Source organism: Acomys minous (genome assembly GCF_964271855.1).
Source record: "Acomys minous genome assembly, chromosome: 7".
Classification (NCBI taxonomy): Eukaryota; Metazoa; Chordata; class Mammalia; order Rodentia; family Muridae; genus Acomys; species Acomys minous.
Window position 1 is genome coordinate 54,651,616 of NC_140488.1, and position 27,624 is coordinate 54,679,239.

A 27,624-nucleotide genomic window follows, 5' to 3' on the forward strand; every position below is an offset into this window, starting at 1 on the left:
GTGCCTTGCAAAAAAACCTATTTATGACAATTGTCATGTTCACTTCCATTACCCTATACAAAACAGCTTACTGCATGGACTTTGCATGCGGAGAAAGCATCCAGAATCAAACAGAGTAGGCTGAATGCCCAGGTCTGTCATTTCTGTGAGATCTTAGGGGATTCATTTAACCATCTGGAACTTAAGTTATTGAAATAGTTTCCCTAATTACCCTTCAAAAATTGTACATACTTCAAAAAAATCAATAAATGTTATTGACTATTATTTTTCTTATGATTGATCCTTTACATCTCAAAAGCTACATGTTTCAAAAACAGAATTATCTGATAATGATTTCCCTAAAATACCTTAGCCTATTTAACCATGACTTTTTTCTACAATCTGGCAAAACTGTCTTCCTTTTTCAGAACCAAAATTACTCCCAAAATGAGACTTCAATTGCCTCAAGCCAAAAGAATATTCCATATGTAGTTTTCATACTTCAACTATAAAGGAATTATGGTATTATAGTATAAAGTGTTCTTCATTGCTACACTCATTTACCTAGAATATAAACCCTTCCTTGTGAGAAGTCACATTTTATTCAACCAAAATAAAAAAGAGCTAATAGTAGACATTCAAAACTTATGACTAAATGAAACAAAGACTAAGCAACATATTATGCACTTGTTAAATGAAATTCTGGAGAACTATGAAGGATTAATTTCATGTTCCTATTTATGAACTGTTGCGAGTATTCTAGTAGAAAAAAAGTGTTTTGTCATGAATTCAGGTGATTAATTATTTCATTTAAAGATATAGGTCTATGTAGGTATACTTTACAGCCTAAATTTGATCCCAGAAATTCATGGGGTAGAAGAAGACAGACATTTCTTTCAAGTTGCCCTCTGACCTACATATATAAAAAGCTGCCCATCCAAGTGAATACAGACAGACAGTCACACAAAATAAATAAAAATAGAAATAAATACATACATATATACCTACATACCATACATACATATGTACGTACATACATAGATACAAGCCTACTAGGTCAGTTTTATGCATAAGTGTACAGTCATGCAGATCTCTCTGAAACATAAGTGCAGTGTATACACTGAAAACAGATCACAATAATCCAGTGCAATGGAAGCTAGTGTCAACTACTCGATAAAAAAAGATTGATATGTAGACATAGCAATAGATGAGGAATTAATAATTTTATTTCTATAATTAACAGTAGAATTAGTATTCTCACTTAAAAATAATCTCATAGGAATAATAAACTAAGAAGATAACATTTAATGTTTTTTAAAGGCTCATATAAATGCAAACCTAAACCACAAAATTAATGGAGAAATTAATCAAGAGCATTTCCCTTAAATCTACATGATTAAATGCTTTAGAATTTGAAGCTAATTCTGCTTGATGAAGAAATTTTAACTATATGGTGATCAGGCCCTTATTTTGATAGGACATAATGTTTAATATTACTTTCCAACCTTTAGTATGAGAACACTCAGATTAGAAATACTACATTTCTACTATTGATCTATTTCATACAGCCTACAACTTCTAAAATAAGAGGCAAATCCATCCCCAAACGATTTTCTATTTTCTTATCATTACCTTAAATCCTCTTCATTCTCAAGTATGAATTTTATCACAACTTAAATGCTAATGTATAGTGTCTAAATAGACAGCATAAGAAAGATAATTCTATTAATCTCATTTCAGAGTGCATATGTCTTGTGTTAAGATTTCATTCATTTGCAACATGGCTCTTTCCTGGAAAGAATCCATTCAAAATAGGAGAAAATACACATGCACAACATAATGTTTGATAACAACCTGTTGAAAATCTATATTCAAAATTAGATGTTTAACTATTATTTTTATACCATAAACATTTATATCCCTTTATGGCTTCTTCACCTACAATATAAAATTGTTGCATCATCTACAAAACAAAATTGTTATATGAAGACTTAAGCAGCTCACAGAAACCAAATAATATAATGAAAGCTGTAAGTTATGTGACCTACAGTCTCTGAACACACATGACAACGAATTGACTACATCTATACAAAAATCAACAACAACAACAACAACAACAACAACAACAACAACAACAACAAGAAGTTATTCCTGATGGTTAAAGAGATGACTTACTGATTAAGAGCAAGGGCTGCTCTTGTAGAGGACCCAAATTAAGTTCAAAGTACCCACATGGTGGCCCACTACCATCTGTCAATGCTGTTTCAGGAGATATAATGCTATCTTCTGGCCTCCATGTGTATTAGGCAAGCACATGACACACAAAAATAAATGTAAGCACATACACTACACATAAAATAACAGATCTTTTAATATTAACACCTGCTGTCACAGTACATACACTGAAAATGGCAAAAGTCATGAAGCCAGTAGAGCTGTTTGACACAGTTCCAGCAAAGCTGAGCCAAATACTGTGAACACTACCATTATGTCTCTCACTTTTAGGTTTCGGTCTCTGTGTGTTGCACTCTTGAGGACTTTCTGCATTACAATTCATTTTATGTCTTTTCTGCTTAGAAAAGTCCTAAACTTACTAACCCTTTTGATTTTAGGTAAATAACATTATCCTGATAAGCACAGATAAGCACTAAGTTGCTAGAAAATTTTCTTTTATGAAGTCCAAGCAGACTCAAACTGTATAAGTGGAACAAGGTAACTTTAGTGAGAGTTACCGAACTCAGATTAGCCAGGAGAATTGGTAACAGACTAAGGGCCTCTTTTTACAATACTCTTACAGATCTCTGAAAATGTAAACTTAGAGATAATTGACAAACTCCCACTGGCCAGAAGAATTGATAACAGATTCAAGGCCTCTTTTTACAGTAAGCTTAGAGCTCTCTGAAAAGGTAGTTTAAAGATATGGGATCTTACAGGTACAGCCCTGGAGGGACAGAACTCTGTAAATAAGAAAGATTTACTAAAATGACTTTTTCTACTCCATAGTATAGATGATGAAACAATAGAGTGAAAGGAACGGGTATTAGTATATATTATTCAGAAAACACTAGTTTAGACACTTTCTGTTTGTAGTGATTTAAAATGCCAAATACTGCCAGCCTAAAAACAGGCTGTCATATAATAAATGTGTTTGCTTTAGCTGAGACATTCTTTAAATTCTTTGAACAGGAGTTACGGGGCTGATAATAAAAAATAAAATCTCTTCTATTTGTACTTAATAATTGTGAGTGAAGATGTAACCCCAGACACATGATGAAAAATCAAACACATGTCAGGAAACAAAATGATATAATCTGTACTTCTTAGATAATCATTATTCTGTCATTGTTCTGTGAAACCTATATAAATAAAGAAGCAACCTGATTGCTTGTCAGTCAGAGCAGCAAGATTCCCCTGACCACCATGCCTGACACACTCCTGCCTCTCAGAATCCTCATGTCCTTTTGGGCTACCCTGCCAATGACCAGGCAGATCTTTGGCAAACTGCTACTATAACAAATGAACATGATAGTGATAAATGTAAGCCAATAGCAAATAAGGCCACAACTACCACAGTATACCACAATATGCATCCATTAACTCAACTCTCGACATAGACCTTATTCTGAGTGAAAGACTGTCCTCATTCTGAGTGAAAAAAAATAGACAATAAGGAGCTTACATAGTAAAAAGTAGGAAGTGGTAGAAGAGGGTTAGAGCTCAGAAAGATAGTTCCAAAACCTACTTTCCTGTTATTACTTCTCTAACAAAATCTGACTTGTCAAATGGCATCAGTTCCTCTTTTTAACATTGCCTGCTCATACACAAGTAGAAATAAAATTAGTGAACTTCACTAATATTGATTCTACCATAAATGACTGATTAACACAAAAATGCATGTTAATTGTTGTTACTTCACTTATTCTTTTAAGACTCTGAACCAAAGTTTCTCTATCTAGACTATGTTGGCCTCCAATTTAAAAGATCATCTTGTCTCTGCTTTCTAAGTAAACATTGCAGCATGAGTACCACATTGGCTAATGTATTTAAATTATCCAAAATGATTAGAAAATTAATATGATTTAGATACTCTCAACAACAAAATTTTCAAATAGTAAAGGAATATAGTTTTGTAGATAGAAAATGATTAATGTATCTTCAGATGCTATGCATTTTATCCATCTAGAAAAAATTCAGAGAACTGAATCAGTTGTAAGAAAACCATCATTTTTTAATTAAATAAAATTATACTCAAAATAGAAAATATGTAAATAAAGTATATTTTAAGGATTTATATATGGTAACAGTTTATTTACATCTTCTAAACAGAAATATCATAGCAGTATAGCAGTTAGGTATACTATGAATATATCTTTGGAATGCATGTATATATAGTGAACAGTAATAATACAGTTAAGTCACAGGAAGCAGTTGCTCAGGGTGTCTTTTCAGAAAAAGAAGAATTTGCTTCCATTGTCAAATGCTATCATTTAACAGTGAATACACCCTCCATCATTTAATCTGATAAAACCAAGACTTTACTAATGGGCAATGACATTTGTAATAAAAACATACGATAGCTAGATGTCTAATGTGTACATTTGGGAACTACGTAGATCATTTCACATTGAATGTTGATGCTACCCATAGAAATCTTTTCAAAGAAAGTGTGACATTTAATATAAAAAATGATCACAATCTTTAGATGAAAGGGGAAAAATCTAACAAAGTTCATAAGACATTGAAGAATGATAACAAAATGGAGATGACTACAGAATTGGGGTATGAATGCAGCTTTGTCAAGAGAAAGAATAATATTTCAAGGTCGTCTAAAACTATAGGATCCTTAAAAATGGCTCATAAAATTTAAAAATTTTTTATTTACAATCTATAGTCACTAATAACCAGCAATCTCATGGATCCCATATGGTATACAAAGTTAAATAAGATTAGATGCATGTAAAAAGTTCAAGATTTTTAGAGATATTGATGGAAATAAGAAAATAAATTACAAATCATAGCTATCATATCTAGTTTTGTTTTATCATGGGCCTAGTTTAAGTGTGAATATAGGTCAATTTATGTATATCTAAGTAAAATCTAAATAAATCACTGAGATAAAACCAAACACCAACACATTTAGAATATCCAATTTCACATCACTCAAATGCATGGCATATAATACTCTCTGTTCTCCTTTTTCCCTCTCTCTCTCTCTCTCTCTCTCTCTCTCTCTCTCTCTCTCTCTCTCAGACAAGGACTCAGTTGTGTTAACTTTAAGTATGTATTAAATACAAATTCTGGTTGTGACCTAAATTTTGACACAACACACACTCTAATTAAGGCAATATTTAATGAACTCATAGTTTTTACTAAGAAAAATAATGAGCAAATTTTGGCCTTATCATTAGACAATTTCTTAACAAATGTGACAGCATTGTCAATGAGAATTCAACTGCCTAGTTAGTTTCTGTCAACATTTTACTGACAAAAATGCCCTAATAGAATCCTTGACCTTCAATAAAGAGTTTAAATGCATCAAATACACATCATTAAGTATTTTTAAAGAGCACACAATAACAATTTTGACATTTTACAAGGTTATTTTTCCTAATCATAAATGAATAAAGGTTTCATTCTATAAAATCACTAACATAACTTTTATTAAACTAGATAAAATTAAAATTAATAAAGTCAATCATATCCAATGTTTTTTTACAAGTATAAAAACTATGTGACAAAAATAATTTGAGTCAAATTATGGACATTTCTACATTCCCTCCCATGATATTTCATTGTGAAGAAAGTAGTCTGTGCACAAAACTTCTACGTGGTGATTAGCTTCCAAAAGAGTGAGTGTGAATTATAGTGATTTTTAGGTATCTGACGGCATTTGACGTCTACATGGATTGCAGTAACAAGCATAAAATGTAATAAACTACTTCACATATACCTAAGGTATAACAAGGATAAGAACAATCTAACAACTTTTTAAAAATCTTTCCTTTTTATGATTAATTCCTTAAACAGAACTGTCTATTTTGATTGAGATAATTTTTTTCTGTTATTGCATATGTTGTATACTCAAAGACAGCCTTTTAAACATACTAGTCAAACAGTAAGACTTTAAATCTTAATTAGGTTTGCATTTTATATGAATGCCTGACTTCACAAGTATTAACCATAATATACCCAGAAACTGAAGGCTTGGGTGTTAACAGCCTTAACCAATATTAGACTACATTCAAATAGATTTTAGAGAAAGCTGAAGGAAACATTTCACTCATTTGCCAATAGTCTCTCTTGCAAACATTGATTCTGCTGTTAAACATTACACATTACACATTACACATTAACAAAATTGCTAATTTACTTTGAGTGGGATGTGATTTTATTTCAAGAAAATATCCAGGAGAACATCTAGTGAGGTCTCAGTTATGAGGAACAATAAATAAATAAATAAATAAATAAATAAATAAAATAAAGAACAAAGTCAACAACAACTACAAATCCTTCTGTCTGGGGAAGTGGTTATTTGGCATTCTCAGTCATGTGCTTTCCTAATAATTGAACACTTCCTGCTCAACATCATCTTCAATGAGATTCATGGCTCATTCTTCCATTATCCTCCAAAATGTCATATTCCCTTTCTACTATCTCAATGGGTGGCAAAATCTTCAGTGGTAGTAATGTTTAAAAGAAATTTGATATGACTTTTGTCTTTTTTAACCGTTTGAACATGCACAGATTAAAAGCACCAATATTTTCCATTCTGAAAAATTTATTCTGTCTTCCTCTGATTTGATTGTTTCAGCAATAGTCAATCTGATTAAACCACCTTCTATCTTCTTGAAATAGTCTACTCTTTGTTGTATTTTTAGATTAGTTATTCTACTCCTTCTTTATTGGTATTTCCTTTATTTGGAATTCGTCTTCTATGTGTCAACAAAATTTGGTATCTGGGAAAGATTCACATGACCAGCACTGTTTTGAATTTTATTTGTGTAGTTTCATTTGCGTTATTTTAAACATACATTTTCTATTCTATGTCTTTGGGTACTTCCATCCACATTCAGGACTTTATACTATTTTTAAATTTTTTTATAAAATCTCTCACTATGTAGCTACGCCTGTTCTTTAAATCTTTATCAAGCTAGAACACAAAGTTAACTTTCTTCTACCTCAACATTTTAAGTATCTTGGGATTGCAAGAATATACTGCTATGGCTAGCTTCAAATTAATTAATACACATAGAGTTTTTCATGACTCTTTATATTAATCATGGCAGTATACTATAGCATTTAATTAATATCATTACATAATCCCATTCTTTGAGCTCTAATCCATTTTTGATAACACACATTCGTATTTTTTTATTTTTTATGTATACATTTATATTTTTATACACACATAAATAATAAACTACATACAGCAATAAGAACCACAAAACAGTCAGGAATTATATAAATGTTGCATTTATAATGTTTTGGCTATTTGTATTTGACAGCCTTGAAGAAAACATCTTTCCTATCTTGGTGCATCTGAAAGTCTGAATATAAATCAATACCTATCATATCCCATCATTATTAACTTAAATCCTCCATCTAGACCTAAAAGAATCTTAACCCCTAAACAAATAAGCTTAATTGTAAAACTAAACTATCTGGTCTTCAACCCCATCAGAGACTTGAAAAGGAATAAAATTAATTACCTGAGTGTGCAATATGCAAAACTTAGTTTGGATTTCTAAGGACACACTAATTAGTATTATCAGACAAAACACATTCATTATACCTGAAATTGAAGGATCAAAACAAACAAACAAACGAAAAAAAACCCTAGTATTCGGAGAAATGTCCAAAGCCATCTTGAAATATAACTGTGGCCTAAAAAAGAAGCACCATAGAGTATTCTACAGCAAAATTCATGTTCTAACTTGCCATTAATATCTGTTTCTCTAGATTTTTTCTCACATACTTCTTATTAGAAGTTAAGTGTCAAAAATCAAAAGGAATATGTCAAATAGCGTGGTTTGTATTTAAAAAAAAAAAAACCACTGTGGTTTTATTATCCTGGTATTATGATTACCCTTTATCCAATTACCCTCTCATAGTTCTATTCAGGTTTAATGCCAACCAGTCACTGAAAATAATATTGTCAATATTCTTCCTAATTTAATATGTCCAAATATATCTAAAGCATTATAGTTTTTACATTAACATTTCAGGCCAGAAAATAGTCTAGCAGCATGCATAGCAAGTATATTCACCTATGCTTGTGGAACACATATCTATGAACTTTAAATTACTATTGCAAACTTCAGTGGTTATGGTAATTCAGCTTGAATACACTTTCAATATGCTTGATCACCAGCAAATGCTTTCCCCACCCTGGGAGGAGACAGTAAGTGAAACAATAACTATTAATCAATACTATTAAAAACCAGAAATTTCGTTATTTCATTATTGCATCCTAGGTATGTTGGTGTATGCTTTCTTTGTAAATAACTGTTTTATAATTTGAAACACTAGAAATAACTGCCCTGGTGCCTTAAACAATATCACTACCTTAGTGAAAAATAATATACAGTGTTGGTTACTTGACTACTTACACATATGCAATAAGCTGATTTTCTAGTTGCCCCATTTGAAAATGGAGATTTTATAATGTATTATAAAACCAAATAGAGCCTGAATAATATTTAAAGAGAATATGATACTTATGTAACTATGCAAATTTAAAACCATAACACACATTCTTAAAAGTTTATGAGTGCTTTGGTCTCAATCATCATTTTCCTGTTAATATATGCATATTCTTGAGCAAGTTAATTCATTTCTCAGGTCTTATTTGCTTCATATAAAAGGAACAAATAATTATAATCTCAAAGATTATCAAGATGAGTTAATGCAATAAGACAATTATAATAAAGCTTGACACCAAGCACCAAGAACCATAAATTGTACATTATTATAGTTGTCATTTATTTTCCATTTTCTATTCGTGAGTACATTTAATCTTTATAATGTATGACCAAAACATCTGCATACATGTCAAGAAATGTGAAAAATATAATTAAATATGTTTATTGTACATTGAATTTGGAGATACTTAGATAATGACAAGATACCATCAAATTCCACTAGTATTGGCATGATAAGGAAGGTGAATATCATTATACAGGGTATTATGAGCCTTATTCACAACAAAGAGAAAATATTGAGAACCTCTGGTATCATCCAGATATCATTGATACTGGGATGATAATGAAGGTGAGTATCATTCTACAGAGTCATATCAGCTTTATTACCCAAAAAGAGATAAAAATGGAGAACTTTGACAAAGCTAGTTTCATGTCAGCAAAGGAAAGTTATAATTGAGGAAGCAGAAGGAACAGCATATCAGAGTCAGGAAACACTGCAGGCCCTGTGGTGGGATACAGATATGAAGGAAGAGACCTTAGAAAGTAGAGTCACTATTGTCAAAGTTTAGTGTCTAATCAAAATCTCAGTAGGGAACACTCAGGCAATGAAAAACCAGAATAGAATGCAAGACCCTCCATTGTTACTGTGTTCAAGGAAAAGATATCTCAGGAGGTTGAAATGGAAAAAAAGTGGTTTCAAAGTCTAATGGAAACCACTTTTTTATGTTGTGTACCTTTTTATGTTCTCTAGAATAAGATTTCCTTTTTACCTTTGTTAAATTCACACCATGAAGTATGAATTATTTGAGTGGGCCAGAATTCAGCACAGTCTAGAACAAGCCATAGAAAACATTTTGACAGAGAAATGTTTATACGATGCTGAGTGGTTAAGAGCACTGTGCTCTTCCAGAGATCCTGAGAACAATTCCCAGTAACAACATGGTGGCTGACCACTTCCTAAAACAAGGATCTGATGACTGTTATGGCATGCAGATGTACATGCAGATAGAGTACTCTATTTGGGTATACAGAATATAAATAAATAGATGTTTTAAAAGAGTATTTAAAAACTAGATATACAAACCATGTACTGAGAATAAATCATAAAAAATTTTCTAAACAAATCTTTCACTCAAAAGTATTTTTAACATTTCTAAACATTAAACCAATACATTAATGAGGTAGATGTGGTTATTTATTTTTGTATAGAGAACTGAATCATAGTTTAATGTTTGATACAGGACATACGGTATATACAATGTTTCTCCAGGTTGATATTTTAAGCTTATAAATTGTTGATGTTGAAAATGCTACTATGTATAAATGCATATTAGAAGATGCCAAAAGAATGTTGTGGAGGTTTGAATGAGAAATGTCCCTCATAGGCTGCAGTATTTGAACACTTTGGTTCCAGTTGTTGATGCATAGAGAGGCTGAGGAGGTATGGCTTTATTACTGGCTGTGAGCTTTAGAACTAAAACCCTTGCACCATTTTCAGTTCCATTTCTCTATTTTCTACTTGTGGTTAGATATGCAAACCACATTCTAGGAAGCTGTGATCTAGGACACATGTAAACAATTGACAGCATAGTAAAACATAAATGAGTCTTGTAAATTTTGGATAGCTGGATCTTCTACAGGTCTTATGTATGGTGCACAAATGCTACTGTGAGTTCATGTGTGTAATGATCTGCCGTGTCCCCAAAACACAATTTCATTGCAATGAACCAATAATCCTAGCTCTTACTATTTTTTTATACCCTCTTCTATGATGATACCTGAACCTTAGGAAGAGAATGTGATAAATTTGGGGAGATTTATTTGTTAAACAAAGTATAAGACACTAAATCAGCATCAGTTATCGTACCATATATAGATGACTATACACATTTAAATTCCATTTATGTTTATGATACCACTTCTAGCATACAGAAAATCAAGATAATAAAATTGTATGACATGTTTTCTGATTTACTAATTCAAAACAAAAACAAATACCAGACACAGAATGGAGACTAATTGCCTCAATAGTTGATATTAAGCACTCTTTCTTTTTATGAAAAATTATATAATTTATTCAGATACATCACAAGATTATTATCCTGTTATCATCTCCCTTGTATCTTCCAGTTATCACCCTCCTTCCCTCTTCTATCCTATGGTAGACCTCTGACAGGGAGGGTGACCTCCTCCCCCACCTTCTGACAGCAGCCTATCAGGCAGGTCTCATACTGATAGCCTGCATCCCCTTCCTCTGTGTGCCTGGATGGTTTCCGCCTGGGAAGTGATCAAATTGAGGGCACCAGAGTTCCTGTCAGAGGCAGTACCCACTCTCCCCACAACCATGGAAAATGAACTGTCCATGGCTATATCTGAAGGGGGGGTCTAGGTTTACTGCATGCATTGTCCTTGGTTGTTGCAACAGTTTGTGTGGGGCCCTCTGGGTCCAGAACCAGAAGGACCCTTTGTGGGGTTCTGTGAAATGCTAAAAAAAAATTTCACATTTTCCTAATTCTATTTTTTCTGTGGGATAATGTTACTAGAGAAATGGATGAATTAGAAAGCCTTTTATGATGTAGCATAAATGGTAGCACAGTTAACATAACATTTCAAGATTAATAGGAATAATAATAATAATGATGATGATGATGATAATTATTATCAGAAAAAGGAAATGGACAACTTCTTAAATTTTCCTGTACATAGGATACATTTACACCTGGAAAGACGACTTCGGAATATGTTATTTTTATTTTAAGCCACTTAGTATACAAACCTCAAGGAAATTATCCAGAATTATTTTTAATTAGTTTTGTTTTTATTTTAATCAAAGGAGATTTCATCAATATACTCTCAGTACCTCACGGGATCATAAAAAATATTTAAAAATTACAGACTTAGTTGGATTAAGAATAAAATTCTCCCACCAGAGAAAAAATGTTCAGTTTTTAATTAATTAATTCCTAGTATACAGCATGACTTTAGCCTGGAGTAAATCAAAAGACACACTTAGAGGTACAACATTCATTTGACCAAATAGTTAAACACAAGGGAGAAAAAGAAAAAGGTTGGCTTTACAGTCAAGTTAAAAGTAGCACAAACTCCAAGAGTTAAGCAAAGGTTAATGCCAAAGCAATATAGTTTACCACCATATAACAACACTGAACTAATCTAAACAGCATCATATTTAACTATGAAAATATTAGCAGAGTACACATTGGTGGTTTGTCTTCATTAACACAATATTTTAAGTTTCTAACTGTTCTCTCCACCAACACTATCATCTTCACAATTTTCTAACTTGATAACTAGAATTGCATATTCCTTATATAGTATTAACTTTGGCTCAAGTCACAGATTTATGAGGAATATAATCACTTGCTGTTTGTGGCCAGCATCTAATTAATCAATGATTCTTTTGTCACATGCTTTTGAAGATAAGTTTTCAAATTCCCTAACTCTAATTTTTAATTACTTTTCATTATCATTACATTTATTCCCCATTCTAAGTTATTTCCCATCATATTACTATGTTACCTCATTTGGAATGATTAATGCTACTAGAAATTCAAAGTGATTTCATTACATGTTTATTGATGTTTCCTTTCTCTAAGCCTGTAAATTCTAAACAAGTCAAAATCACACCTACCTTGATTACAACTATATATATCCTTTAAGGCTAACCCTGGCTTGTGGCACATACAGAGTAAATACTTACTATACAGATTTATAAAGTTAAGAATACACACAAAAAATGAATGTGCTGATTATTATAAAGAGACTCATATTTTCTGAAAATAAAAATACTTTTCTCAAAATATATAATCAGTTAAAAAAATCACTAATTTTATAAAATGAATGCCTACTAAGGAAGTACTTAACATATATTATATCAGTAGTCTTTATTATTAGTTTACTTTTGCTATTATTGTTTACTCAATTTACATTTCTTCTCCAATTTCAAAGCTTCAAGATAGAGCTCACATGATTTTATATAGTTAAAATGTAATAATGCGGTTCAAATAAAAATGAGCCTGGAACTAAAATGACAATAGATATTCTTAAAACTAAGCAGGTCTTTGGAAAATATTCTCCATATTAATACCCAGAGGTTGAAGTTTAGACATCAATTGTAGCCTGTGTAAACAACATATAGAAAAACTAATGATTCTGTCTCTAGAAAATTCCTTAAAGGAGCTGTAAGCAACGCTTGTCTTAGGTTAATGTTAATAAGCAAGGCTTAAAGGACAGACAAACAAGAATACTAGCAGGACACAAAATGTTAAATTTTCTCTCCATTACTGAGAATATAGCTATTTATTGTGGGTGTTACAGACTGAAAGGAAGAGTTACATATGTTAGTAAAGAATAGTAGTATATGACTTGTGATTCAAATGTGCTATTGATTTGTTGACTAAGCAAGGAAGACAAATCATTGCTTACTAATGGAATTTACTATTGTATACATCTTGTAAATGGTACTGTTTATAAAAAGAAAATTTGGTATAATAGTTAAAATATTACATAGTCAATAAAGTAATATTTGTTTTAGCTGGTGTATTTATTGAAAGTTTTTATTTTATCACAATAGTGTCTACCTTCCTAGACAAGAATAAATACTAAAATGCTAAATTATTATCAGGAAAACTTAAAGATATGTAAATGTACATTATTAATAGCACTTTGTATCAAAGTCCATACTTATACCCTCTTTATCAATGACTAAAATTTAAAATAATTCAATTACATCCTGAAATTGGAAGCAAAAATGACATCTGAAAGTATAGGAAATTGGAGGAGAAAAAAAATCACTGATAGCCTTAAATACAGAAATTGTATAATTGATCAGGTGATTTTAATACAGAAAATGAAAACAACACAACAAAGCTCATGTTAATAACTAATTCAGCAATGTGTTATAAAATTTAGCTTTTTGTAACATTTAAATACTTTATATTTTTCCATAACATTTCAACAGTTTGACATAGTATAAGAAAGAATTTGGACAAGGTGATATATTGATTTCTTTCATTAAAATTGCATGCTAGCATGCCTGAAATTGCCAAAACGGTCACCTCATGCCAAGTGTTTTTGAATGACTTTGGAACTTAAAATCTCATACTTTAAAAGACTGTGAGAAATGCATTAATATTTACATTATAATCATGCTAAAATAATTTAGGTAACAATATTACAGTATTTCAAGCAGCCACGTGAGCTGTAAGCTTGCAGTGGAGAATAAACACATTAATGATAGACTCTAATCTCAAATAGCCCTCCTTCTAGTAAAAATGAATGGTAGAGAGTATCTTTTTCACATTAAAAGAAAGATTAATACTGGTTCAGAATGTTTAGCTTCGGACATAACTGTAAAATAAATTTGGAAAACATCTTTACTTATAACATAAAAGAATCTTGCAGTACTTTCTATAGAGCCCTTTTGGTAAGTGTATTCAATTGAAAGGTTAAGAAATGAGAAACCTATGTTTAAGTTTTTCATTTTCTTTCAAAATTGCACATGCCATCTTCAATATTTGATCCAAAAAGAGTTACACTTAGATTCCAAGAATGAAAAACACGGCTCAGATTCAAAACTAACTCAGTCACAGAAATATGGATCATCTGCAAATGCCTTCTTAGAGCTTAAAAGACATTCAGAGCAAACCCCTTCCCTTCTCTCAAGCTAACCCATGCTAACAAATGAACTGCAGAGCTAAGACTTGGCTCAGCTAAATGATATAGGACTATGCTTTCTACCATATATGCTTTATATCCACAAAAAGGGACCTATGTTAACAATTATACATTTCTGACACCATGTGAATACAATGGAAGCTGACAGTCTGGTAATTAAAATCACCAAATTCAAATGAAGCTGTGCTGCATTCTATTGAGTCAATTAATCTCCCTATGACATTATGGAGATAATAAAATTATTTTAAAGTTATCTATTTATGAAGCTTAATAGAGTAAATAATGCAACATATCCACAATAATGCTAGGTAACAAATATCTTATGAATCAACTCAATCCTGACTATGCTACACTTTCCATCTTTAGGTAAGAATGTATTTTTGTATAAAAAATAATAGAGTTCACAGAATATATACTACTCTATTGAAAGGCACCACGTTGGTTAGAGATCTAAGTGAATGTATTAGATTTTAGTGAAGTAATTTACATATATTTATCACAATTTTAATAATATCAGTACAGAGGTACTGTAATTGAACAAACAAATTAGTGTTAAATCAAGTTATAAATAACAATGGGGGGAATTAAGATAATCTGCAAAAACATAGTCATGCAATTTAAAACAACACCCAAAACAGAACACATCCATAGTAATTCCTATTTCCATGAAGGAATTCAGAGAGAAATATATAATATCATATAATATGTGATGTAGAAGAAAATTATTTTCTGAAAATGGACCTATGTAGCAATTATTTCTTTCCTCCTCCTACTGGCAAAATGTAAATTATTTTAGTTAAAAATAAAGGTTTTTCCCTTTTATAGGAGATTGCAAGTAGGTATAGACTAAATATCTCAAAATATAAGTAGAATTACTTCAACAATTGCTTTTTCCTTCATATCCAAAGGGATGAAAACTTATTTTATTTTATTAAAACAAAGCACCTACCTACATCATAATATTACTTAATTTTAAGAAGAAGAACATATTTTTAGCTACTAATAAAATTCTTATGGACCGGAAAAAACTTTAGATTACTGCTTATTAAGGAAGGTCCTGTCTAATTAATTAAACTTATTTACAAATATTTATAATGAAGTAAATAACATGCAATATATAAACATTGATACATAATTATAATCTACTCACCACAAAAACTTATATTTTAATAGATTATTGCATCATAAGGAGCTGATAATAAAATAAACATATAATTTAATATTATACTTAAATATAGTTATATTTTGTGAAAACTTGTTTTAAAAAATTAGTTAAAAATGCATGTTATGGTGCTGGGTAAGTAACTAAACTGGTAGAATGTCTGCTTAGGGAATAGGAAGCCCTGGTATTGATTCTGACCTCTAGCTTCTCATGCACTAGGTGTGGTAGAGCAAGTATATACTCTCTGTACACAGGCATGCTCTAGTAACCTGGAAACAGAAGAAGCAAACACTCAAAGTCAACTTTGGTCAACATTAAGATCCAGACCAGTCTGGGATTCATGTGATTATAAGAAAAAAATGAAACAGAAAACTTAAGAGGCCTATAGTAATAAACAGTTCCTAGACACTGCTATTATAGAAACCTAACATTATGCCATTGATATCCATTATAGAAATGGCTGTTTAAAATAATTAACACCTTAAGCTATCTTTTCTATCTATATGTGGCCTATTATTTAAATTGTTTTCGGTATCACACTAATATCAACATGACCTTTAATCAATGCTCAACGGGTCAGACAGATTTGTTCTAAGTATGGACATAAACTTTGCTCTAGCCAGTTCTTATCAGTTTTACTGGTCAAAAAAATGCATTAACCACAAATAGATGAAATGATGAAATTCAAAAAGTATTACTAATGGAATCAAAACAGCATCATGTCTTACTGATTACAGAGGTGGCTTCATTAGTTAGCGAGGGTCAATATTATTTTCTAGCGTTCTGAACACACTACTAAACCCCCACAGTGTTCATAGGTTAGATTTGTAAGTGAACATGAAAACTAATATAGCTAGAATTATTAATAGAAATCACAAAACTTCTTGAGGAATATCAGAGTTAAGCTTTGCCCTCCTATGAAATACTACAATGTACCTACCATGTACCCAAAAACCCTGTATCTAATCTAAGAAATTCTCACAATTTTATATTTATATGTGTTCAGTAATGGCCTGAAATAGATTAAGAAACTGTCAAGTTGTATTATTACTAAAATGAACGCCATGTTGGAAGCTGCAATTCCAGTTTACTAGGGTAATTAATTTTATTCATTCTCAAGTTTCTGATGGGGTTGAAAACCAGATAGTTTAATTTTACAATTAAGCTTATTTGTTTAGGGGTTAAAATGTTTTTAGGTCTAGATAGATGTTTTAAATTGATAATGATGAGATATGATAGATATTGATTTACATTCAGAATTTCAGATGCACCAAGATAGGAAAGATGTTTTCTTCAAGGCTGCCAAATACAAATAGCCAAAACATTATGAATGTAACATTTATATAATTCCTGATTGTTTTGTGGTTCTTCTTGCTGTATGTAGTTTGTTGTATATATGTGTAATAATATAAATGTATATGTAAAACTAAATACAAATATTTTAGACCTATATTCTCATTTATCATAAGATATATTAACATTTGATAATGCAATCAATTATTAAAACACTTAAATTGACAGCACTGAAGAAAAAAGAGCATGTGAACAGAATGAAAATGTCAATAATTAGCAGGCCTGTCATGTCACACTGTAGGAGCAAAGACAAATAAGACTTAGGAGAGGAGTTATACCACCTTTATTGTTGTTAATGCAACAAAAGGTAATCACAGAAGCTTTTTCTTTCCCAAGGAAATTATAAATATCCTAATGGCATCACATATTTCAGAGTTCCTACTTTTATTGCCTTCAATTAAAAACAATTACATGCTAGGAAACAACACGTTTCTCACATATTGCCAGGAGCATGTTATCAGTCTATTCTTATCACATGAAGCCAGACACAGACAACTTTAAGTAAGCCATTATAATAAAGGAGACGTTGATAATTCACAATAGTTACATTTGCCATTTGATATTATCACATATTTTGCTGAGGCTCCTCTAAGAGTAATTTGAATTAGAAATTATCACCTTTAAACTCATGTCAATGACTCATAAATAGTATTAGAAAATGGTGTTAGTATGCATAATAGTATGACTCTTTGTTACACTACAATAAAAACAAAATTTGCACGGAGAATTTCCAAGGATAGGAAGTAACTTCAATATTTCTCCATCCTTTTTTATTAGCTTTATATTGAAAGACATGTTTCAACACACTGTTAAGCATTCATTGTATGAATTGCCTCAGTCCGCTTCATACCCTTATGAGTATATTTTAACTAGGTTTATGTTTAGGGGACATCATAACACAAAGAACTACGGAGAACTAGGGAGGAATGATGGTCTTCAACAGTTCGTTACCCAATATCAAATGATAAGCCCTGAACATATGTACATACACAGAATATTATACAGGCTAAACAAGTTGTATTTATGCATTTAGGATGCACACATACAAGAGTCCCCCAACAACAACAATATCAATTAAAGAAAAAAAGACCATGAACTACAAAGATAGCAAAGGAGGTACATGGAAGGGACTGGATGGAGAAAGGTGAGAAAGAAAATAATAAAGTTATATTATACATTTAAAATATTACTATGAAAATTTTAGAAAAGATATATACACTAATTTCTTACATAAGCTATATAGGGTATACAAGAAGACATGTCAAAGGACAAGACAGTGGGGTAGGAGGTTTAGGGGAGAGGAACAGGGCAGAAGGGGAGGGAGGATGGGAACAAGAAGATAAGAGTGGACAGATAACACTGCGGATGTAGTGTAAATAAATTATAATTAATAAAAATAAAAATGAATTCAAACATAATATCTAGTTTCGTCATATTGGAAGAATAAGGCCATGGGGTAGGTTTCCAATTGAGATACCTGATAATAGAGCTTTAAATGAGTACACTTACACTATGGAGACAGGCGATAATCTTTACAAGTATGAATCTGTGAAATCAGGCTATAAACTTGCAACTGATTTCTATGTCTTTGCTTTTGTAGTAGGCACAAAAAATTATAAAGCATGCAAGCCATGCGGTCAGGCTGCCTGAGTTCTCTTTCTATGCTCAGTAGAAGCAAAAAGCAACATCAACAACAATAAACCAAAACAACAACAACAACAAGAACAACAACAAAAAATACCCAAAAGTAACAAATAGGGTCTCCATTAATAGTATCTGTAGCCTCGAATATACAACAAAGTATGATAGTCAAAGTAATCATTTAAATTATAATTACTTAATTTATGGCCTAAGAGAGCCATAAAATTAAAAGGCTTCTAACTTGTAAGTCTCTCACCAAAGCACAGATTCTTCATGAGATTCTGCAGGTTGTTCATATAAATTAATATGCCACTTTTGTTCACAAGTTTGTTTGATACCCATGCACTAGATGTACTTGATCACACATAGGAGGAACACAGGAAGGAATAACATCAGAATGTACGCTTGCCCCCAATTGGACAAAGGTGGAGGTATGTAACCTTGTGGCTTTGTCTTTATAAGTACCTGATCTACACAGTTTGTGTCCATTTTCTGGGAATTGAGGAATAGTCCTGGTCAGTATTTTACTAAATCTTTCTTCAAATTAGGCTCAAAAATTGTGGTAGTGGTCTTATTCTTGACCAGAATGATCAAAAAAGGTTAAGGAAAACTATTCATGTAAACACTCTTCATATAACCTAGTACATGCTAACTATCTAGAAATAGTAATATATAATCGGGAAATTATCATTCTTTTGGGGAGGATGAGTATCAAGAAGGTTTCTCTATATAACCCTGGCTGTCTTGAATTCTCTGTAGACAAAGATGGCCTTAAATTCATAGAGATCAACCTGCCTCTGCCTCCTAAGTCCTGGGATTAAACTCATGAGCCTCCACCATCACCCAGTGAATCTGTCAATCTTATTATGAGTCTATGATATACATTTATCTTTACTTACAAAAAACTCTTCTGATATTTCATTAGTAATTATATTTTTAAATTGTTTAACTAGCAGTAACAAGAAATTGAAATTTCTTCAAACTTAAACAACAAATTACTAAAGAAACATTTGTTTCAGCTAAGTTTTCTATATTTAATAGTGGATCGACCATACTTTAAAAAATATTATTAGCTCCAATGTGTTAGTAAGTTCTTCTGATTTCAGTACAGGAAGGCATAGCAGAATTATAATAAATTTTAGGCTAGCCAGAGCTACATAGTGAGACCTAAATTGGAACTGGAGAGATGGCTTCTTTATTAAAAGCACTAGTTTCTCCTCCAGAGGATGCAGGTTCTGTTTTGAGAACTTACATGGTAGAATATAAATGTCTGGAATTCAAGTTCCAAAGACTAACACCCTCTTCTGGCCTTAGCATACAAGGGTGCACAGACATACATTCAGGCAAAATATCCATTCACGTACAATAAAAATAAATCTTGAAGTAAAAAATCAGAAAGACAATTTTTTGTAGGCTAAAACAAATACTAGCCACTTTCAAAATTAAAATTTAGTTTTCACATTTGAAAACATTGGAGAACTTGTAATGCAGCAAAGCAACATATTGAGATTTTTATACATACAAGTACAGAAAGGTAAATTTAAAAATCTCCAAATGAGGTAAAACATTATCTCTTGGAAATAAATGTGTAAATTAACACTATAAAAAAAAGAAATAAGCAAGCTTTTAAGCATATTTCCAGTTTTTAGTCAATGATAGGATGGATTTTGAAGAGACACATGTGGTTATACATACATGTAAAATATATATGAATATATGTATTTTACTAGTGATTAAATATGAGCAACAAGAATATATTAATAAGTATATATATGCATATGTTTATGGTTGCCTGTACATATAATAAAAACACACTGTTTATATTATGTGAGCTACTTTTTGGTATTAGCTTTGGTGTTATAAACCTAAATATATATAACTGCAATTCATTTGAATACTCTTCACTCAACAGATTACATGTGCAGGACACTGTAGTATAGTCTAAGAAAACTAGAGTAAACAAAGAGTTTAATTCCTTCAATCTCCAAGACTGAAGGAATTAAGTGTGTAATTCCGGACACGAAAAAAATGACACCATACTGAGAAGACTGTATTCTAATAAAAGTGCCACATGAAAAGTTACAGGCAGCATGAAAACATGGTAAAAATAAGTTCACAGAAACCTAGAGATTCTTATAACAGATTCCAATCCAGGAACTAGGGAGAGCTAAGATACAAATTGCCTAGAAGTTCATGAGATGTTTTTATTGTCCTTAAGAAGACAACAAATAATCAGTTAAACGTTCTTCCCATGTGAATGCCATGAATACAACAAAGCAGACAGTAAAATGAGCTGAGGTTTACTAAAGAAAGAAGTGTCATAACACTAGAGGAGTGTCCTAAAGCGCAAGCCTTGGCTGAGAACTGCCAGGATTTCCTATACTGTAGAAAATAAATGGAGGTGTGTGGAGGTGTGTGTGTGTGTGTGTGTGCACGCGCACATGTCTACATGCACTGGAGCATGTGTGCCTGTGTGTGTGCATGTGCATACGTGTTTCCTCTTCTTTTTCAGTGCTGAAGATAGCCAGGATCTAATGAATGCTAGAGAGAGCTATATCCCAACCACTAAATGTGGGTTCTGATAATCTGCTAATTGAGTCAATAATCTGTATTATGCAAATTATTACCAATAATGATTGGAAATATTTAAATGACTTCAACATGATGGATCTATGCAATGTAATAATTTGCTATATGTATAAAAATATTTATGAAGTTACATTTTTGGATTGGATGTACTATTTCCAATACAACATCTGTGGTGATTTATAATAAACATATAACAACACATTTACGTTATAAGACATTAGAAAGCATTTTAATGCAATGATATTAATGATAAAAATAAAGACAATTTAAGTTACTAGAAAACTGTTATGCTCACATATTTATGACTAGCGTCTTAATAATGAAAAGCTAAACTTACAATCATTAAAAAGGACTATTTTGGAGCTGTGCATATATCTCTTAAAATTTATACAAGATCCAATGTAATTTATATTTGTCAAAATAAGAAAAATTTACCTAGAATAATAATTCAAAATGGGTGACAATATTACATTTTTAGGCATTATTAAAAGACCACATATTATTTTGCTTAGTCCATACACTGTTTAAAAGTCAAAAACCAGGGGCAGATAGCCTCAAGAAAATATATTAGTGCAAAACATCTATAATGTTATATATCTAACTCCAAAAGTTCCTAATGAAAATTGATTTCATTACTTTATACATGTATCCACTCTATATTATCAGACAAATGCTGCCACAAACTACATTCTTCCATTCATTACCACAAAATAGACCTAAAATCATCGGGCAATATTTTTGATGTCACGTTCCGTGAAAGACACAAAAAAGAAAGCTTTAGTCATGAGAAAAATAAATAGCTTTTTTTTTTTCAGAAAATAATTTACAACTTGCTAGCCCTGGTTCCTGCTCTGAATAAGTGCCTTTAGTGCCAAGGTAATAGGATGACACATTTTACAAGATAATACAATATATGTGGTACTAGATCATTAACTGTGTGAAAAAGAACTCTGTTAAATTATGCAACAAAATGTGTAAATTACTAAGGGCAGAAAAGGCATTAATGCTCATTGTTACAACATACAAAAGTAATTAAAAACAAACCTTGGCTCAAAATCACATTTATGTCACTTTGTACTTATAAAACAATAATAAAATATCTAGGGTTGAAATGAAGATAAAGTATAATATGTATTCAAGAAAATACAGCTTTTGAGATACATCAGATGGTGATCACTGTAGTAATGGTGTTAAAAATGGAAGTATTATAATCAGTAAGGACAGCCATTTTAAAATCCTCTTGTTTAAAAGGAAGAAAGTAGTCTCTACCTCAACATCTCTCTCTTAAGTTGGCTACTTGTAATGATATGTTCCTCTGTCTCTAAAATTCCTAATTACCACCTTTACATAAAGTAATGATAAACTGATGATAGAAAATGCAAGTATAAAAAAATTAGTGTGCGTGCAATCCTAAATTAAAACTCTTAAAATGTTAATAATAGGAAGGGGACTATGGTAGGTGGCAATGATAATCAATTTACAAAAATCAAAAGGATGAAAATATAATAAAATAATTGAATTGATGATAGGTTTTTTTAAAGGACTGAATGTTATTATTGCTAATGTTCCCCCTAAAATCCACATGTTAAAATCTAAGCTTCAAGGAGATGGTATGAGAGATGCAGCATTAGTGATTCTGTCACAGAGGAAACTCCAGAAAGAAACTAGTCATTCCACCATGTAGACACATGTGTAGGCATCCTTCACAACATCCAGTGCTGGATCAGGAATTACTCATCTCCATAACAGAAAGAAATATGTGTCATTAAGATGATAAATTACAGTTGGGCGCTTGTGGCACAGGCCTTTAATCCCAGCACTTGAGAGGCAGAGTCAGGAAGATCGCTATGAGTTCAAGGATAGGGTGGTCTACAGAGCGAGTTCTAGGACAGCTATGGCTACACAAAGAAACCCTGTCTTGAAGAATGGCAAAAAAAAAAAAAAAAAGACATTATTTGACAAGACACTATTTCTCTCTGGGGACATTAACACCATTTTATAAAGAGTGTACACACTGAGACTTACATCTCATTATTGTAAAGCCCATTGCAAATTATTTTGTATTATGAAAACAATCATGAATTACATTTTGACATTCTTTTGTCTTTTCATATCTACACTAAATATAAAAAGTTATGCTAAGAAATCAAGCAACATTTGCTAATTTCAAGGCCAGCTAACTTATTTTAAAACTGAAAAAAATCAATTTAAAGTATCTTTTTAAAAGAAAATAAAATAATTTTTACACACACATCATTAAGCTGTGTTCTTCCAAAATCTGAAACATATATTCAATATTTCAAATCTTAAAAGTGAAATTTATCTGCACTTAAAATATTTATAACACATCATTTTCTGTTATTATTAAACCTAAACTGCCCTGTAGAGATATATTTTTGAAGAAGCTGTTTTATTACCCTCTTATGTTTATTTCTTATATTACCTCCAAGCAACATTAAAACCAAAGAAATTGCTTACAAGTTCCAAACACGCACTATCTTTGTTCTTCTTAAAGCCTCTAGAGAACCCTAGAAATTCTAATTAGAATTAGCTGTTATAAGCTACACATTTCATTATTATTTCACTTTTAGTTAATATGAACAATCATTACTTTAATTCTTATATAATATTATTATCTATAATTACTGAACTTTTAAAAGGCAAAATAACACTATCACTGTAGCCTGACTGGCTATATATCTCCAAATATCAACTAAATGAATAAAATATAACTAGAAAACATACAAATTCCAATTGGTACAGATATAATGTATATTCAGAAAGATGACAAGATCTTCTGCAACTGCTCTTCTTTGTTCACATACATACATATATGCATGTAAATGTTTGTATTTCCTTAATATAGAAAAATGTTGAACTACATTTTGCATCGTGGCATTATGAGAGCCTATAAGAACATAAATATCATAATAAGAAAAACACAGCATTTGAAATTAGGAAAGACCTTACAGATGATAAAAAGAATTCATACTATTTGGGGGTATCATTGTCCTTTGCCTAGGCTACTGATATTTACTCACCATTAGTAAGATCTGTCATACAAAGTCAACATTCATGACTTATCTATGCACTAAAAACCGAGGGTTAATCACCATGATCTGGCATCTAATATAGAGAATAGGGGTTAGGAATTAAGATTCCTGCTGAAAATATCATGCCAGGAATGAAAATGACTCTGACACCAGAAGATTCATCCTCTAGGAGTGTTATACAAATTTCATAGTATTTGTTTGGCTATTTCTATCAGTTGTTGAAAATGCTATAACCAAAGTGTGGACAGATTGAGAATTTCTGTCCAATTCCGGCTAAAACTGTTTATAAACTCACTTTTAAGTTTCTGTATTTCATCAGAAATGTGGGCAAATGTTCAGACAAGTCCTATAGCCAGTGGCTCTGCTCACAGTAATACAAAAAGAGCAAACCAACATCCTTCACGCAAGTTCTCACCAAGGCTCCTCACTCCAAAGCTAGCAGCTGCTGCATGTGCTTTCAGCACAGTGTGTGCTTTTCTTCCTCCCACTGTTAAGTTAATAGGAGACCATAGGCTTGGAGCTGGCTCTAAACTTCCAGTTCAACCTAATTAGCATATATAGTTTTTGTAATGGCCAGATGAATTTCTACCAGTCACGAAGAGTCAAGCTTTCATCACAGAATGTTCAGAGAAGGCAAATGCCTAACTATAGTAAGTCTCCTGATTTCTGTTTCTGTGTCCATGCTTAGCATACAAAAGCTTGCTGCTCAAAGGAATGTTTTCTGACCCTGGGCATTACAAAATGCACAAGTAGTTCTGTGATCAAATAAATTGAGTTAGGTTTCAGTCATCTAAATTTTTTATACTTTGCTAATGCTGTTCTCTATCCAGAAAGACTTCTTTCCATCTTTCCCTATTGAAATGCTCATACCACCAGCCCTGTATTATTCATTTCTTCCGATTATAAATTGGCTATATTATGTTTCCACGGCTTTTGGAAAAAAAGTCTATTCTTCCATTTACTCTAACTTGGCTAAATGTTGTAATCTTCCCTTCTTGGTCAATAAACTATGAGGTCTCTGCTGCAGGGAAAAATATTAATTAGTTCTTTCCCATGCATATACTAGGTATTTTACAAAGTAGTTAAAAGGAATGAGATACACTCACCCCTAAAATAGAACTAAACTGATTTTTGTTGGAAGACTAAACATAATTTTCCCTAAAACTGTAAGAATAAGTAATTCAAACAGAAAGTATAATTTCATCGAATTTTTCTAATAATAAATATTTACAAATCTAAATATTATAGGTATTAAAACTGGTACATTTAAAGATTCTACTTAACCATTCTAAGCTACTTTGAATTTTTAAACAGTCACTTGACAACATAGATTAGTAATGCTTTATAGTGCATTTAGTGAGGATGGAGACATGAGCTTTCCAACAGCCTTGCAGTAGGGGGTAGTTCTCAAAAGGTTTTGGAACACTGAGTCTAACAGCCTTGGAAATAGGTCTTAGAAACAACGGGTTGGTGGCTCATTCCAGAATGGTGCTGATTGAGCTGCAGTGAGCAATAGAATGGAGAAGAAAGTGGTGCCCTAAAGCTATGAGAGCCAGGGCAGGACAGCTTAAGTTTGCTGGAGCTAGCACCTCCTACTGATTTCTTACTAAGCCTGCCATCTATTGACCAAATTTTGAATCAAGGCACTGTGAATGTCCAAGAACTTCAACTAGGAACTTCAACAGAAAGACAATCAATACTTAAGAGGGTTAATTAAAGCGTCAGTGTGTGTCACTAAAATTTGTTTAGTATATTGCATGCATGTACAGAATGTTTTATGATATTTAAATGATCCTGAAATGTCCTTTCAGAAATAAATTAATGACACCAAAGGGTTCCACTCTCCTTATACGTGCTTCAATATTCAAAATTAGCAAAATAGAAGTAATGCCGCATAGAAATTTGAAGAACTAAACTTGAGGGGAATGGAGAGGCAGAATTCACAGCAGTGAGCATGTGATTTGAATAATTTTGTTTAGCATCATTCTGGTTTGATTAGGTTTTGGCAGGAGCATTAAGCATCCCTTCTTTTGTAACTGATTAGCTCTAGGGAGTACCACAAGGAAGAACAGGACATTCTTTTTACACATAAACATTTGTAGAACTATTAGTAACTAAAACAAAACACACATACCGAGCATCAGATAAATAAAAGATAAAAAACAAAAAAACAAATGAACACTTATTAAGTATCTGTTAGATACCGAACGGTGAGTATGTCAGGTGATGAAATATATGTTCTCTGATTTAATTTTCCTACCTCATTAAACACTAGTCTGTTCACACCATGGATGAAGTAATCCAGTCAGCAGAAGTTGCAGTTGACAAAAGTAGATGTCACTCTTTTTCAATAGCCTTTTTAAAGCAGGCTGCAGTTTGCACAACCATTAATAACTCACTATTGTAATGGATTCATTAAAAAATTCAGACACATACACTGTATGCTGGACATATACCCTAGTATACCTCATGGTTTATAATTCTGTATCTAATTGTACTTTCTTTTTAAAATACAGAGTCCATGCTTACACAATTATTTGTATGGAGTAGGCAAATTATAACGAATAATAATTAAATTTAATAATATTTGTTTAAAATTCAAAGTTCATCAGAACACTCTAATCAACACACATCTCTCTGAACCCTCTTCCGTTCTGTTTCTCCAAACTGACAGTGCAACAAACCAGAAGAATGGTAAAAGCACTCACTCTGAAGAAAGCATAGAATGTTTACAGTTAATAGTTGTAAAGACTGATTTACAAAGTGTAATGTCTACATTTAGTTGAATTGCCACTTCTGAAGTAACTAATAAAATCAGAGTAGTCAAATAAAATATAAAAGACCACAATGACTAACTATGAGACTTACATATTACCAAAATGGCATATGTAAAATACTTAAAGGTTTATTAGAGGTATAAACATAAAGAAGATATGCTATTGTCATGTCCACAGTCATATTTCCTCTTATATTTTTGGTTGTGAGCCTAGCGTTTAATGGCTGAGCCATCTCTCCAGCCCAAACACAGTCATATTTCCTGAGTACCAAATTTTGATATTAATTCAGAACATATGCTCATAACAAAAACTATAAGATTTACTGGGAAATAAGGTTAATAAGTAATAGACACTTAAAAAGAAAGGAAGTGTAAGCACTTTGGCACCAGTCTAAGTCTAATACCATCCTTGTAGTTCAGAGGTATTAACATCCCATGATATGATTTTTTTGTTAC

The 27,624-nt window shown here is 31.7% G+C and overlaps 1 protein-coding gene across 3 annotated transcripts in view; it reads right to left on the minus strand.

The window, feature by feature from the left end:
• DIAPH2 (diaphanous related formin 2) overlaps positions 1-27,624 on the minus strand; it is a 696,864-nt gene that overhangs the window by 452,955 nt on the left and 216,285 nt on the right. The gene's annotated exons all lie outside the window — the stretch shown is intronic.